The sequence below is a fragment of the Mirounga leonina genome, unplaced genomic scaffold (genome assembly GCF_011800145.1).
Source record: "Mirounga leonina isolate KUSES-001 unplaced genomic scaffold, KU_Mleo_1.0 Mir_101664, whole genome shotgun sequence".
Lineage (NCBI taxonomy): Eukaryota > Metazoa > Chordata > Mammalia > Carnivora > Phocidae > Mirounga > Mirounga leonina.
In genome coordinates this window covers 25,839,739-25,856,400 of record NW_023270175.1, presented here as the reverse complement: position 1 = coordinate 25,856,400, position 16,662 = coordinate 25,839,739, and the positions used below count along the sequence as shown (strand labels likewise).

Genomic DNA, 16,662 nt, shown 5'->3' with positions numbered 1-16,662 from the left:
AAAAGATTTTATTTATTTATTTGAGACAGAGAATGAGAGAGAGAGAGCACATGAGAGGGGGGAGGGTCAGAGGGAGAAGCAGACCCCCCGCCGAGCAGGGAGCCCGATGCGGGACTCGATCCCGGGACTCCAGGATCATGACCTGAGCCGAAGGCAGTCGCTTAACCGACTGAGCCACCCAGGCGCCCCTCATGCTTTTATTCTTAAAGCTAGTGGGGGAGAATCGTGCACTCCGGGATGGAATTTCACTACCACGCTTGGTGGAAGTTAGAGTGTCTAATACTTTTCCTTCGCTTGAGCAATTTCTCACCAGTCTGAGAAAAAGGATTTCTGCAGTTCCGCCATCTTGAGTTTTGTGGAGATACGAAGTTTAGTGTGTTCACAGATGTGCGCAGCTATCACCAGAGTTAATTCTAGAAATGTGGAGTTTTTGTCACCTCAGAAAGAAACTCCATACCGTTTAGCTGTCACTTCCCTACCCCTCACCCCCCACCTCCCATCTTAAGCAACCGCTAATGTTCTCTCTGTCTCTATAGATGTTTCTATCCTGGACTTCCATATGAACGGAATCATATAGTATGTGGTCTTTTGTGACTGGCTTCTTTACCATAGCATGTTTTCAAGGTTCCTCTGTGTTACTAGCATGGTCTGTACTTCATTCCTTTGCATGGCTGAATGATATTCCATATTACGAATTTACCACATTTTGTTTCAACGAAGGGACTTGTCAGTAGGCCGAATGAACCTTAGGACCCGACAATTCTGGGAGTCTCTGAGAATAGACAGGGCACACGAATATCATTTAGGATTTGTAAGTCCCTGTCGATGGACAGGGCCCTTTGGTCTGGGGTCGCATCAGACCACAGTTTCCAGGCTTGCTGTACCAGACATGCTCATAATTTGCCTGCCTTTCCACAGAGAATCTGCATGTTGCTTCTGTGAGCCTAAATGTCCTTGAGACCCCACCCTTCTTAAAGTTGTCTGATTACAGCGGGACCGGTGGGCATTTGGCCAATGATGGCCGTTTCCTAGGAAGGTCAGTACTCTCTGTAGAACTCCTGTGGCCTGGCTTAAGAAGATAAACTGGAGCAATCAGATTCCTTTCTTGGGAATAGGGTAGAGGGCCACTGAGACTCTGAGCCACCATCTGAGCCCGAAAGGCTCTAAGACAGACTTGGAGTGGGGTCAAAGGTGAGGGACTGTCTATGAGCAAAAGTGAGCGGGAAACCGGTCAACAGAAAGAAGAGGATGGAGCAGATATGCAGAGCAGACCAGAGACACTGAGAGAGATCCTGGACCTCTGCAGAGAGCCCCAGAAATTGTAGCAGTCATGCTTCCTGTTCCAGGTCCAACCGTGGTGGCCCTCTTGGAAGAGCCGTAAGATCTCCACCTCCTTACGATAATCCCTGGCCCACCCGCCTGCCCCCTCCTACACTTCGTTGCAGAACCAGCTTGAGTTGGCCTCTGTTCCTTGCATAATGGAGCTCTGACTGAAGTCCATGCAGGATGGGTGTAGAGTCAGGAGCTGGGAGTGAAGATGTGGGGGTGTTGGGGAAGCAGATGCTCAGCAAGATGATGGACGTGGGCCAGGTGGCACTGGCCAATGGGTGGGGTGCGGCATAGGTGGGGTGAAGGAAGACGCACCTGGTAACAGGGTAAAATACACAGGGGCCAGAGGTGCCTCCTGAGCTTCCTGCCCGGGGCTAGATGTGTATGTGTGTGCACCCATGAGTGTGTATACACACATGTATGTCTGTGTGCAATAGGTGTATGTGCGTGGGGGGGGCACTAACAGCAAAATCCTCACCCCAAGGTGAGATATGCATGTAGATCCTGGAGGCCAAGTGGCACGAGGGATGGTCACGCTCAGCCGGCTGTGGGAGTGCACAGCGCCCCCCACCCCTGCCGCCTCCAGCCTCAGCCATGTAGAGCTGTGTCTTTCATTAATCATTGGTTCCTGTTGGCAAGACAAAATCATCCTGTTTTTGAAATGCTTTTTGGTGAGAGCAGCTGTTATCAAGCAGAAAGAAGCTTGGGGAGATGGGTAAGAGAAAAGTGTCACATGAAAATATTCTTCTAGATTTTCTTTTTTCAATATGCATCTATAGAGACCTTTATGGACTGTAGTCGTGAACCTATTGACGCTTCAAAACAGTAACTCCAAACTCCTCAGCTAATACCCGGGAAACTCCTAGAAAACTGAAGCAGAGGTGATCCCACGACCTACTGACATTGGTAAGTTTGAATGCCCAGTTTGTTTTCCCAAAGTTAGCTGAAGGCATTTCCTTGAGGCTCGCACAGGCAGGGAACTTCTGAAGTCTGGATGCAGGGCAGCCTCCTGCTTGCGGGGGGTGGGGGGGTGGGGGGGTGGGGAGGGGGGCGGCACAAGATTTGACACCTTTTAAAATGTTCGTTTCAAAAGATGGAATGCTTTCCTTTTCCCCAGTCCATACGTACTACATGTTCATCCTGGAAAAAAAATCAAAATATACACAAAAGCACCCAGAAGATTAAAAAAAATATCTGTTCACATCCCGCCGTGTGTTAATTGCAGCCTTGTCCGCTCTATTCACACCCCGCTCCCTGGCATTCTGCCAGCGCCGGCAGCGTGCCCGTGGGCTCCGCTGCACCCGAGGGGGGCCGAGCGAAGCACAAGTTGAATCAACCCTGCCACCTGCTGCCCAACCTAATCTCCTAAGCAGCTTTTGGGCCCTTGAAAGCTCATTTTCTTTTCAAAATCCCTATTATTTCTATTTTTCTAATCACAAGGGCATGCTTGCTATACAAATTCAAGCAGTAGAGAAGCTGAAGTCAAAAATGAAAGTCCCCTTTCCATAATCCCACTCCCCAGAGGTATCACTATGACCAGTTAATGGGTATCCATCTTGAGCTCAGCATTTACATGCTTATATATGGTTCATTCATTCATTCATTTATTCAAAAAAAAATGTTTCTGTAGGGTCTCCTGTGTGCCAGGCTAGACACTAAGGCTGGAACTGTGAAAGAAAAAATCCCTCCCTTTTTAGGTGCCTGGGTGGCTGAGTTGGTTAAGCGTCTGCTTTCGGCTGAGGTCGTGATCCCAGGGTCCTGGGATGGAGCCCCGCATCGGGCTCCCTGCTCTGTGGGGATTCTGCTTCTCCTTCGCCCTCTGTCTGCTGTTCCCCCTCCTTGTGCTCTCTCTCAAATAAATATAGTCTTTAAAAAAAAAAAAGACTATATTTTAAAAATCTCTTCCTTTTTGGAGCTTACATTTTAGTGCAGGGAGGCAGGCAGTACACAAACTAACAATGGATCCATAATATGCGAGGAGAAAATAAGACAAGGTGAGAGAGCTGGGGAGTGTCCAGCAGGGTGTAGATGGGGTTGCTATTTTACAGAAAAGGAAGGACTCTCCAGGGAAGGTGACATTTGGGCAGGGCCCTTTAAAAAGTGAGGGAATAACCGATGTGGGTATCTGGGCCAAAAACAAAGGGCTGAGGCAGAAACAGATCTGAGAAACATCAAGGAGCCTTGCTGGCTGGAATAGAGTGACCCCAGGGGGAGGGCAGTAAGAGACAAGGTCACAGAGGTCACAGGGATGAGGTAGGGGCAAGTGACTTCTCGGCCTGAAGGTACAAGGAGAGAAAAGAACAGTCCAGGAGTCCCATGAGAACTGAACTCTGGACGAAGGACCCTGTGACTGCAGCCGCTGGAGAGTTTTGAGAAGAGTCGAAGAGAGGCAGGATCTAACTGAAGAGTTTTAAAGGCTCACTCTGACAGCTGTGTTGAGAATAGACTAAAAAAGTTAGAATAGAAGAGGAGAGTAAGTCAAGGTGGAAAGCAGAGGTTGAGGCTGAGGCGGGCCAATGTGCAGAAAGAGAAAGGGAGCCGAAGGGGCCCAGAAATCTGTATTTTTTAAAGAACTATCACAGGTAATTCTGATGCAGGTGCCTATTCCTGACACTTTTATTCAACATAGTGCTGGCAGTCCTAGCCAGAACAATCAAGCAAGAAAAAGAGATAAGAGGCATCCAAAGAAGTAGTAAGAAACAAAATTGTTAATTGAAGAAGTATAATTGTTTCTATTTGTAGATGACATGATATTATACATCGAAAATCTTAAAGACTATAGCCAAAAAACTGTTGGAACTAATAAAGCAATTTAGTAAGGTAGCAGGATACAAAGTCAACATGCAAAAATCAGTTGTTTTTTTTTAAGATTTATTTATTTATTTTAGAGAGAGAGAGCGCACCAGCAAGGGGAGGGGCAGAAGGAAAAGGAGAGAGAAACTTTAGCGGACTCCCCACTGAGCACAGAGCTCCATCTCACAGCCCTGAGATCATGACCATGAGTCAGAAGCTTAACCAACTGCGCCACCCAGGTACCCCTCAGCTGTGTTTCTATACACCAACAACAAACTATCAGAAAAAGAAATTAAGAAAACAATACCATTGTGCTTGCTTTGGCAGCACATATACTCAAATTGGAACGATACAAAGAAGATTAGCATGGCCCCTGCACAAGGATGACGTGCAAATTCATGAAGCATTCCATATTTTTTAAAAATAGAAAAATAATAAAGCATTCTAAAATGCCTCAAGAAATAAAACAATACCATTTATAATAGCATCGAAAAGAATAAAATACATAGTAACAAATGTAACCAAGGAGGTGAAAGATCTGTACACTGAGAACTGTAAGACACTGATGAAAGAAATTGAAGAAGACACAAATAAATGGAAAGAAGTTCCATGCTCATGGATTGGAAGAATTAATATTATTACAATGTCCATAATATCCAAAGCAATCTACAGAGTCAATGTAATTCTTATCAAAATTCCAATGGTACTTTTCACAGAACTAGAACAAATAACCCTCAAATTTGTATGAAACTGCGAAAGACCCTGAATAGCTAAAGCAATTTTTAGAAAAAAACAAGAAAGCTAGGAACATCACACTTCCTGATTTCAAACTGTATTACAAAGCTTTCATAGTCAAAAGCATATGGTACTGGTGTAAAAACAGATACATAGATCGACGGAACAGAATGCAAAGCCCAGAAATAAACCCATGCATCTATGGTCAACTAATTTTTTTTAAAAGATTTTATTTATTTATTTGACAGCGAGAGACACAGCGAGAGAGGGAACACAAGCAGGGGGAACGGGAGAGGGAGAAGCAGGCTTCCCGCAGAGCAGGGAGCCCGATGCGGGGCTCGATCCCAGGACCCTGGGATCATGACCTGAGCCGAAGGCAGACACTTAACGACTGAGCCACCCAGGTGCCCCTGGTCAACTAATTTTTGACAAAAGAGTTAAGACTGTGCAATGGGGAAAGGACAGATTCCTCAGTAAATGGTGTTGGGAAAACTAGACAGATACATGCAAAAGAATAAAACTGGACCCCTGTCTTACACCACACACCAAAACCAACTTAAAATGGATTAAAGACTTGACCATAAGACCTGAAACCATAAAACCCCTAGAAGAAAACAGAGAAGAATAAGCTCCTTGACATTGGTCTTGGAAACGATTTTTTTTATTTGACAGCAAAAGCAAAAATAAACAACTGGGACTACATCAAACTAAAAAGCTTTTGCACAGCAAAGGAAACATTCAACAGAATGAAAAGGCAACCTACAGAATGGGAGATAATATTTGTAAGCCACATATCTGATAAAGGGTTAATACCCAAAATACACAAGGAACCCATACAACCCAATAGCAAAAACAAAACAAAACAAAACAAACAAAAAACCCTCAAATAACCCAATTTAAAAATGGACAAAGGACCTGAATAGACATTTTTCCCAAGAAGATGTACAAATGGCCAACAGACACATGAAAAGATGCTCAGCATCACTCGTCATCAGGGAAATGCAAATCCAAACCACAGTGAGATACTACCTCACACCTGTTAAGATGGCTATTATCAAAGAGACAAAAAAATGACAAATGCTGGAGAGGTTATGGAGAAAAAAGGACTCTCGTGCACCGTTGGTAGGACTGCAAATTGGTACAACCACTATGGGAAACAGGATGGAAGCTCTTCAAAAAATTAAAAATAGAACTACCATGTGATCCAGCAATCCTACTTACCAAGTATATAACCAAAGGAAATGAAACCATTATCTAGAGGAGATATCTGTACTCCCATGTTCATTGCAGCATTATTTACAATAGCCAAGGTGTGGAAACAAGTACCTGTTGATGGATAAAGAGATAAGAGAACATGGTGTATGTACAGATACAATGGAATAGTATTCAGTCTTTATTTTTTTTTAAAGATTTTATTTATTTATTTGAGAGAGAGAATGAGAGAGAGAGCATGAGAGGGGGAGGGTCAGAGGGAGAAGCAGACCCCTGCTGAGCAGGGAGCCCGATGCGGGACTCGATCCTGGGACTCCAGGATCATGACCCTGAGCTGAAGGCAGTCGCTTAACCAACTGAGCCACCCAGGCACCCAGTATTCAGTCTTTAAAAAGAAGGAAATCCTGTCATTTACAACATGGATAAAACTGGAGGGCATTATGCTAAGTGAAATAAACCTGACAGAGAAAGATAAATACTACATGGTATTGCTCATATGTGAAATCTAAAATAAAGAAAGAAAAAGAAAAAAAAGTTAAACTCATAGAAACAGAAAGTAGAATTGGGGGTTGCCAGGAGCTGGGAAGTGGGGAAATTGGAATGGGCTGGGAAAGGGATACAAACTTCCAATTACAAGATGAATAAGTTCTGAGGATCTAAGGTATAACATGGTGACTATGGCTGATAATCCTGTGTTGTATCATTGAAATTTGCTGAGAGTATAAATTAATCATTCTTGCAAAAAAAATCACTATGTGAGGTGATGAATCCACTAATTAATTTGATAATGAGACTCCTTTCACAACATATATGTATATCAAATCACCATGTTGTACACTTTTTTTTTTAAAGATTTTATTATTTATGTGAGAGAGAGAAAGAGAGCAGGGGGGAGGGGTAGAGGGAGAAGCAGACTCCCCGCGGAGCAGGGAGCCCGATGTGGGACTCAATCCCAGGACCCTGGGATCACGACCTGAGCCGAAGGCAGACGCTTAACCGACTGAGCCACCCAGGCGCCCTACACTTTAAATATACTACAATTTAACTGTCAATTATACCTCCATAAAAATGAAAAAAAAAAGCAAGCAAACACACACATACACATCATTAGACATTTGTGTTGTTTTGCAAGCCTCACACTTTGTAGAAAAAAGTGCTTCATGAAGTTACATTTCCCCCATACAGCAAATTACAGAAAAAAAATTGTCCAAAGTGGAAGGGTAGTAAACACATATATGTTTATTTAAAGACCAATGAAAAGGGATGGAATAAACCACATCCCCTGCCTTGACTTCTATCATTATGTTTATTATGTATACTTGCACTTTAGGGACACAGTAGGTCAATCTGAGTGGTGCTTGGGGCTTATTTTTGAGTTCTCTAGTTGTTTGAGGGTGCACAGGTGAGGTAATGGGGTGCAGAGTGGGGATATTCAGATTTGTGTCACAGCAAAAAAAAAAAAGTCTTTTCAGTCAATGAAATAAACAATTACAAACCATCAACAACAAATGATCTTCTGAAGTTCTTTCTGACTGGCTTATTTTTGCACAAAATGACGTGTCTGGTGGGAGGGATGAAATAGATTTGAAATATTTGTCAGTGCAAATCGTTTCCCAGGAATTCCTAGTAAGCTCTTTTCTTATTTGGTGAAGGATTTATCTGATTAGTAAATTTGCAAAGAACAGACTGGACATGCTTAGTTTTTAAAAAATATTGCTGGTAAGCAATAAAATTTTCCCTCCACACCAGAACTTGAGCAAACATGAAGATTTCAACAGTTGCTTGCATGTCATTCAGCCTTCTCCTTGGGATAGGGTGAGAGGATTTTATGTCCTCATGAAGGAAACAAAACAGACAATCCTGAATAGGAAGAAAAAGTTCTCCAGATGACCTAAGGGGTCCACATTTTCATCATGATATAGTTTTGAATTCTCATCACCCCTACTTGGCCCAAGACAAGGGCCTTTGCTATATTTCTCACCACAAGCAGCGGTCTCTTTCTTGAGATTTCCATTGCAAAGATGAAAACAAGGGTAAGAAGGCTTTGCCCCTTTGGTAGCAGAGCCACGCAATCTTCTTCAACTCTGCGGTTGGCAAGCTTCCCTCGGGGAATTCTGAGGAGTCCCAGAAGGGGAAAACCCTGGAATTTGTAGCCTATTCACAGAATCCAACATCAGCTAGTTTCAATCTGCAGGATTCATAGCAGTCCTAACCAATGGCCATGCGAATAAGATGGTCACTTGAATTGTGTCGATAATGGGTAATATTATGATTATTTGATTCAATAATTGACTTGTGTCATGGCATTTGCTTCCAAGAGACTTTACCGAAGTTGATGAGATCAGCTATGTTTCCCTTGAAACTATAATGATTACCTGGCTGATGTTGCTGAAAGCTGATTGGTATGTTAATATGTGGTTTGGTAGAAAGGCAAAAGTTGGGGGGTGGGCAACACCAAGATGTCTTGAGAATAGACTAGTTGACTCTAATAAGAATCAGAGGCCAATCATTAACACCATCTACTAATGGGAAGCTGTGAACACATTTCCCACTTCTGTGTTTTCCAAGAAAGGGGGAGTTTACAAAATAGCAACCAGAAACATTCCATTCAGATTCTGTTATTGCATACATTCCTTCAAAACTAGAGCTTTGCTTTGTTTGTTTTCCCCTAGGAAGAAAAAGTTAGAGTCTAGTCATCACATCAAGCACCCACTATAATTCTGCTGGTACTAAATCCCAATATAAGTTGTATTGGGTTAAATAGTGTCCTCCTCAAAAGTCATGTCCTTTCAGAACGTGGCCTTGTTTGGAAATAGGGTATTTAAAGAAATAATTAGTTAAAATAAGATGAGGTCATACTGGATTAGGTTGGGCCCTAAAGCCCATGAGCGGCGTCTTTATAAGAAGGTCATGTGAAGACACAGACCACACAGGGAAGATGGACGTGTGATAATGGAGGCAAAAACTGGGGTGACACAAGTCAGTACCCTGAGTCAGGTAGAAGCCAAGGAAGGCCAAGAGTTGTCAGCCAGCACTAGAAGCTGAGAGACAGGCATGGCAGCTCAGTCAGTTGGGCGGCAGACTCTTGATTTCGGCTCAAGTCATGATCTCAGGGTTGTGAGATCGAGCCCCACGTCGGGCTCCACACTCAGCTAGGAGTCTGCTTGAGACTTTTCCTCCCTCCCCTTCTGCCCTTCCCCCTCCCTCATAAAAATAAAAAAATCTTTACAGAAAGAGAGATGAGCTTTGTAGCACTATCAGGCTTTGCTGATTAACTGGTTAGTGGATATTGTCAAAAGATGAAGGAGGAAGAGTTAAAAAAACAAAAAAATGACCTTGACGTTCCTTAGCCAGGGGGCCTGAGAATATAGTGATATATCATCAGACATAAGCTGTACAAGAGGAACATCAAGTTGTAGGGAAGGACCAGGGACGTGATCCGAAAATCCTGCTTTTAGATTAAGCACATATTTTACAATAGTCTTGATTCCTCCCATCATTTGATTTCAAACATCCAATGAGACTGTTTTCACAATAACTTTTCAAATCTATAAGAATTATTTTGACACTTCAGATCCAGGCTATGCAATGAGTATCCGTATAATTGATTTCATTAGAACTGCTGAATTTGTGAGGTCCAGATTTCTGCTTTTAAATGAATATATCAGTAATTGACTATGTGGTCCCTGGGGCGAGAAACAGCGTGGTGGGAAGTAGCGACACTAACTTAGGAGGGCAGCATATGGTAGAGGCTAAAAGCTCTGGGTCCTGAATCAAACAGATCCAACTTCAAAGCCTCCTTTCCCCATATGTAAAGTGGAGAGCATGCATTACTGATTTTATAGAATCGTTATGAGAATTTCACGTGAAAATGATAGGTCGCACCTTCTGAAATTCTCATTTCTGTAGGTGTAAAAAGAAAAAATCAAATACTAGCATTTTGAATCTTTTAACCTCTACACGTAAAGCACAGTGCACGTAATAAACATGAGGAATGACTATTCCAGAGATATGGGTTCCAATTGGAGCTCCTGAGCTCATTGGAGGATATTAACTTTCCCCAACACAGGGTGTGTATAAACTTCTGGAGGGCAGAGAACTTTGTCTTCTTCGTTGCTGTTTCCTCAGGGCCTGGAAGGGTCAGTGCCTGGCACACAGAAAGGGCAAAGCTAGTGATTGTGAGGGAGTGAATGAAGGCACAGTCAAAGCCAGATAAGGATAGGTAACTGGTCTTAAGTCAGGTACTTTTTTGCCTTTCCTCTTTCCAAGGCTTTTGAGACCAAGGTGAGGTAAAGGGTTCTAGACTGACTATCCACAGTGAGGACTGAACGGACTCACAAGATAATTACTCCCTCTTCACTTCATGTTGCTCAAGGAAATAGTTGGGGTGCTTGCACAGAAGAGTCAGATACTCAATTACTCAAGAAATAATTAAAAGGACTAGAGAAAAAGGTCTAAATGATGACCGAATCGCTATCATTGGAGAGGTCAAAATGGTCTGCCATAAGTCTTTTCAAAAAAACCTGTGGAAAAGCAAGAACATTTCCCATAAAGAAAGGAAAGGAAATTTTCTACATCATGGGAAAAAAGATAGTGTTATCAAGAATCTGAGTTACAGTGCAAATACAGTTTTCACAGTACAGCAATTTTATTATTTTTTTAAATTTTATTCTTATGTTAATCCCCATACATTACATCATTAGTTTTAGATGAAGTGTTCCATGATTCATTGTTTGTGCACAACACCCAGTGCTCCATGCAGAACGTGCCCTCCTCAATACCCACCACCAGGCTAACCCATCATCCCACCCCCCTCCCCTCTAGAACCCTCAGTTTGTTTTTCAGAGTCCATCGTCTCTCATGGTTCGTCTACCCCTCCGATTTTCCCCGCTTCATTCTTCCCCTCCCGCTACCTTCTTCTTCTTCTTCTTCTTCTTTTTTTTCTTAACATATATTGCATTATTTGTTTCAGAGGTACAGATCTGAGATTCAACAGTCTTGCACAATTCACAGCGCTTACCAGAGCACACACCCTCCCCAGTGTCCATCACCCAGTCACCCCATCCCTCCCACCCCACCCCCCACTCCAACAACACTCAGTTTGTTTCCTGCGATTAAGAATTCACAGTACAGCAATTTTAGAAAGGCTATGTAATATATTGACAAGTATTCAGTTTCTACATTTCCCTGGGGTTAAGAGGCTGATGGTAAAATATTGAATACAAAAATAATAAATGAGAATTCTTACCATAGCACACATCTCTAAACCATTCTGGGGAGGTGTTTTAAGTCACTAAGCTGTTGTAAGATTTAATCTGACAGTCGCTTTTAAAGAAAATGTGACAACTGCTGATTTTTTTTTTTAGCACAATACAAAATGTGGTAGAAAATTTTCTGATTGGGATAGACTTGTGGTCAAATAAAATTCACTTAGAAATCAAACAGAAAACAGATTTCTTCTGGGTCTATCTATTATGCTACTGCAGTGGGCTATTTGACTGTATTTTCTTTATTTTCTCTCTTTCTTCCTTCCTTCCTTCCTTTCGACAGGACTAGACCTATACCCAGACTGATGGTGATCAGATGTTAGGATGTTAGGGTAGGGAGGAGGAAGGAGGACAAGGAAGGACAAGGCCCTATCTATCCCCTCCCACCCCTAGGACCACCATCTTCACAAACTAATTTAAAAGGAATGTCAAGTGCAGCTTTGATGGGGAAAAGGACTTATAAAAGACCAGTGTAAGAGCACCTGGGTGGCTCAGTTGTTAAGCGTCTGCCTTCAGCTCAGGTCATGATCCCAGGGTCCTGGGATCGAGCCCTGAATCGGGCCCCCTGCTCAGCAGAGAAGCCTGTTTCTTCCTCTCCCACTTGTGTTCCCTCTCTCGCTGTCTCTCTCTCTGTCAAATAAATAAAAAATAAAATCTAAAAAACAAAAACAAAAACCAGTGTAGTTTGAGGGATGGAGAAAGAACTTGAGTGGACATTGCATATGTTCATTAGGTGTGTTTTTATCTGTCTCAGGTTTGGGGGGTTTTTTTGTTTTGTTTTTTAACTGCACCTAGAGCCCTTTCCTCCATCTCATTGCGAGGTGGCCCAGATGGGAATGCAAGTTGGTATAGCCACTTTGGGAAACAGTGTGGAGGTGCCTCAAAAAATTAAAAATAGAGCTACCCTATGACCCAGCAATTGCACTCCTGGGTATTGACCCCAAAGACACAGATGTGGTGAAAAGAAGGGCCACATGCACCCCAATGTTCATAGCAGCAATGTCCGCAATAGCCAAACTGTGGAAAGTGCCGAGACGCCCTTCAACAGATGAATGGATAAAGAAGATGTGGTCCATATATACAATGGAATATTACTCAGCCATCAGAAAGGAGGAATACCCAACTTTCCCATCAACATGGATGGGACTGGAAATTATGCTAAGTGAACTAAGTCAAGCAGAGAAAGTCAATTATCATATGGTTTCACTTATTTGTGGAACATAAGGAATAGCATGGAGGACATTAGGAGAAGAAGGAAGGGAAAAATGAAGGGGGGGGAAATCGGAGGGGGAGACGAACCATGACAGGCTATGGACTCTGAGAAACAAACTGAGGGTTCTAGAGGGGAGGGGGTGGGGGGAATGGGTTAGCCTGGTGATGGGTATTAAAGAGGGCACGTATTGCATGGAGCACTGGGTGTTATATGAAAACAATGGGATCGTGGATCACTACATCAAAAACTAATGATGTATTGTATGGTGATTAACATAACATAATAAAATTAAATTAAAAAAAAAAGAGAGAGGTGGCCCAGAACAACTTTCTCACTGCTTGAAAAGGAAATGGAGGCCTAAGTCAGACCCTGTTGGATACTGCTCATTGGCCTTCCCACCTCCGTGTCTTCCTTGACAGCAGAACCCTGACTGTATCAGGCCTTCAAGCCAAGAGCTCTTGACCTCAGGGAAGGTGTCCCCGGCTGCTGTCATTACTGTCCAAGCCAAGCATGGTGATTCCTTTTCTCCTGCCACGTTTATGGCTGGTCAGGTGGCCTAGTTTGGTCAATGAGACAAAGGATAAGTCCACTGGCGGGGGGGGTGGGGGGAGGCTTCTGGGAAAGGTTTTCTTCTCTCATCAAAGAGAGAGGCATATAGAAAGTCTCCTCCCTCCACCCACTTGCTGCTTCTGGAAGTTGTCCAGTGCTTGTGTGATGCTTGGAGCTGCTGAATACAATGCTGAGTGGGAGACTTTGCTTTCCCACCGAAGGTGGCAGAGTGGAAAAAGAGAACTGGGGCTTGAGCTGCAGTCCCTTCTCTAGAACCACCTGTTGCCAAAGTTTTTTATTACGTGAGAAAATTAAATTTATTGTTTCAACTGGTGTTGGTTACTCTACTACATGAAGCTAAAGGCAACCTAAGCAACAAGACACAGATAAACAAAATGACATGTTCAAGAGCCCTGAGGTCACAGGTGGCAATGCAAGAGTCGGGTCTGGAGTAAATATGCAGTTGGGAATTAAATAGACCCATGTTCAGATCACTGCTTCACTGTGTGCTCTAGAACAAGCTCTGCCATGTTGCTGGGCCTGTGTTCTCTGCAAAATGGGGATAACATGAGCAGCCACCTCATGGGGCTGCTGGGAGGGTAAGAGAGAACGAGTAGTGTGGCCGGTAGTCAATGACTGTTTTCCCTCTTCTGCTTCCTCCCTGACGATGCATCCAGAGCTATCTTCTTTTTTTATTTCAAAAATGGATTTATTTTAGGAAAATTAACTTTAAGATTTTAACGCACTGAAAAGGTTTAAATTCATTTTTTTTTTTTTTTTACAAAATGCGTTTGAAACAGTGCAATCTTCGGACTGCCTTATCTTTCCTTTAGCACTATATTAGCAGTTGGATTTTCGTGATGAAATATTAGTTGTACACAATCTCAGAGTGCCTAAAGGACTAATTTCACTTCATTGTAAACACTTTTATATACTTACAGTGTGCCTCTTCTCTCAAAGTCCCCCAAACTTTAGATTACTTATTTACATGAGTATCTAGAAGAGTTGCTGCTGAAGATCCGGATCTCTTGTTCTGAAAAAAATAATAGGCTGCTGGAAATGCGATGCATCATCTTGAAAATCTTTAAGTGCTTTTTATTTATTTTATTTTATTTTTTTTAAAGGTTTTATTTATTTTTTGAGAGAGAGAGAATGAGAGACAGAGAGCACGAGAGGGAAGAGGGTCAGAAGGAGAAGCAGACTCCCCGCTGAGCAGGGAGCCCGATGTGGGACTCGATCCCGGGACTCCAGGATCATGACCTGAGCCGAAGGCAGTCGCTCAACCAACTGAGCCACCCAGGCGCCCTTTAAGTGCTTTTTAAAAAGTATCCTTAAGTCTATTTTTTGCTGCTATTTCAGACCCTTATGACAAAAGCAGATGAAAATGAGTGACTCAGTTGTTTCTACCTGTGATTATTGGAAAGGAAATGGTGTCTAAATAACAGTGATTTCTAAAGTGACCACACCATCTCTACAGCAGAGATGCTGACAACCTCACCCTTGAGCGAATGCACGGTGCTCAATTCTCCCCGGCTCGCATCTCATCAAACTGTGCCAACAACCCTTTGGCGTAGATTCTGTTCTTCTGTTATCCTCATCCCAGAGACAAGAACACTGAGATTTGAGGAGTTGGGTGGTCTGTCCAAGGTCACACAGCTAGTTAAAGTGCTATGGCTGGGACTGAACCCCAATTCTGTCAGACTCGGGAGCCCATGCTTTTGATTGCTACACTGTCCTGCCTGCTTCCCTGAGTTGTCACACTTTCATGAACAATTGGACATAAACATGTGTCAGTCATTCTTCATAATACTAGTTAGCATCTATTGAGCACCCACTATATGCCAGGGAAATGATATCATTTCATTATCAGAACAACCCTGAAGGGTAGGTATAATTGCTAGAATAATAAATTATTTCTTATAATAAATATCAACATCAATATCAATTAATGTCAATGTTAATATTAATTATTAATGTTAGTATTATTAACAATATTGATTAATAATATTAACATTAATCAATGATGTTGATGTTGAGTACTAATTGACAGTGTGAATTATTAGCTATTAATTAAAATGCTGATATTATTTATCAATAGTGTTATTAATGCATATATTGTTTATTATTATAACTTTACAGATGAAGAGAGTGAGGGGCAGCGATGGGCTGTAACTTCTCCAGGTTTGCACAATTAGTAAAGTTCATTCAATTCCACCACGGCCTGATTCCAAAGCCTGGGCTCTTTCCAGTCTACCATGTAGCTTCTTATTGTAAGAAGAGTAAACCACCATGAGGAAGCTGCTGCATGTTTACAATGGAAAACATCTTGGGGTGCCTGGGTGGTGCAGTCGGTTAGGCGACCGACTCTTGGTTTCAGCTGAGGTCATGATCTCAGGGTCGTGAGATTGAGCCCTATGTAGATCCCCACCCCACGTCGAGCTCTGCACTCAGCACGGAGTCTACTTGACACTCTCTCTCCCGCTCCCTCTCCCCCTCCCCCCCCAACATAAATAAATAAATCTTAAAAAAATAAAATGGGAAACATATCTACAGTGATATATTTTAAGTGTCTCAGGGGCCTTACTTGTTTTGTTCCCTAACTAGAGCAGTGCTAGGTACTTACCAGGCACTCACTGATTGATTGGCCAACGAACTGATTGATAACAAGCAATATCTTACTTGTGCACATTTCCCTCTGAAGAAATATTTAAGGGCCTGACAATGACGTGAATCTCATCATCATTTCCAAAATACCTATTATCCTTTCTTAATGGCTGCAGGAAACTTCCACAGCAATGACAGTTTCATCAGTTTGTGGAAGTCTTGAGGATACAATTATCAAAATAAAAGCTGGTCACATCATTCTTTTAAAGGCCAAATATAGCAGTAGTTTTATAAGAGGAAAAATGAAAAGACTAAGGACCTGATCCTTCATTAGACTTTCATGCCAAAGTTGAGAATTGGATATGAGTCAAAGTAGTTTGCAGCACTAAAATTTTAAGTGTCATGGCCATAATTCTCCAGCAGGTACATAAATTGAAATTCCTGATATTTTGCATAGACATTAACTTGAAATGATAGAATGAGTGGGATCAGAGGTTGATGCATATTCTGTGAAGAAAACAAAGTTTGGTATTTTTTTTAAAAATGCACTACAATTTCCTTTATATAATTTCAGATGGAAAACCAGTGAGTTAGAAGAAATGAGGAAGACTAGAATCTAGTTCTGGCCATGTTGCTGATTTACTGTGTGACTTTGGGAGCCTCATCTCATCCCCTCTCTGGAACCCCACTTCCCCATTTGTACAATGAAGCCTTGACCATGTGATCTGTAAAGCCCCTTTCATGTGCAAGTCAGCTCCTTCTCTTTCCTATTACACTGTCCCCCCCAGGTTATTGCCATGGGAGGAGGAGGAGATGTTCTTGAGTCTTGAGAAAAGTGCCTTGGATAGTAAATGCCTTATCTCATGAACCTGGAAGACATTATGTAAAGTGAAAAAAGCCGGACGCACAGAAGGACAAATACTATATGATCTCACTTAAATGAGGAATCTAAAATAGTCA

General features: G+C 42.4%; 1 non-coding gene across 1 annotated transcript; it reads left to right on the top strand.

The window, feature by feature from the left end:
• The first annotated feature begins 4,433 nt into the window (after nt 1-4,433).
• On the top strand, nt 4,434-4,540 carry LOC118013647. The gene has a single exon (XR_004680085.1). It is a non-coding gene; the product is annotated as a U6 spliceosomal RNA (small nuclear RNA).
• The last annotated feature ends 12,122 nt before the right edge of the window (nt 4,541-16,662 follow it).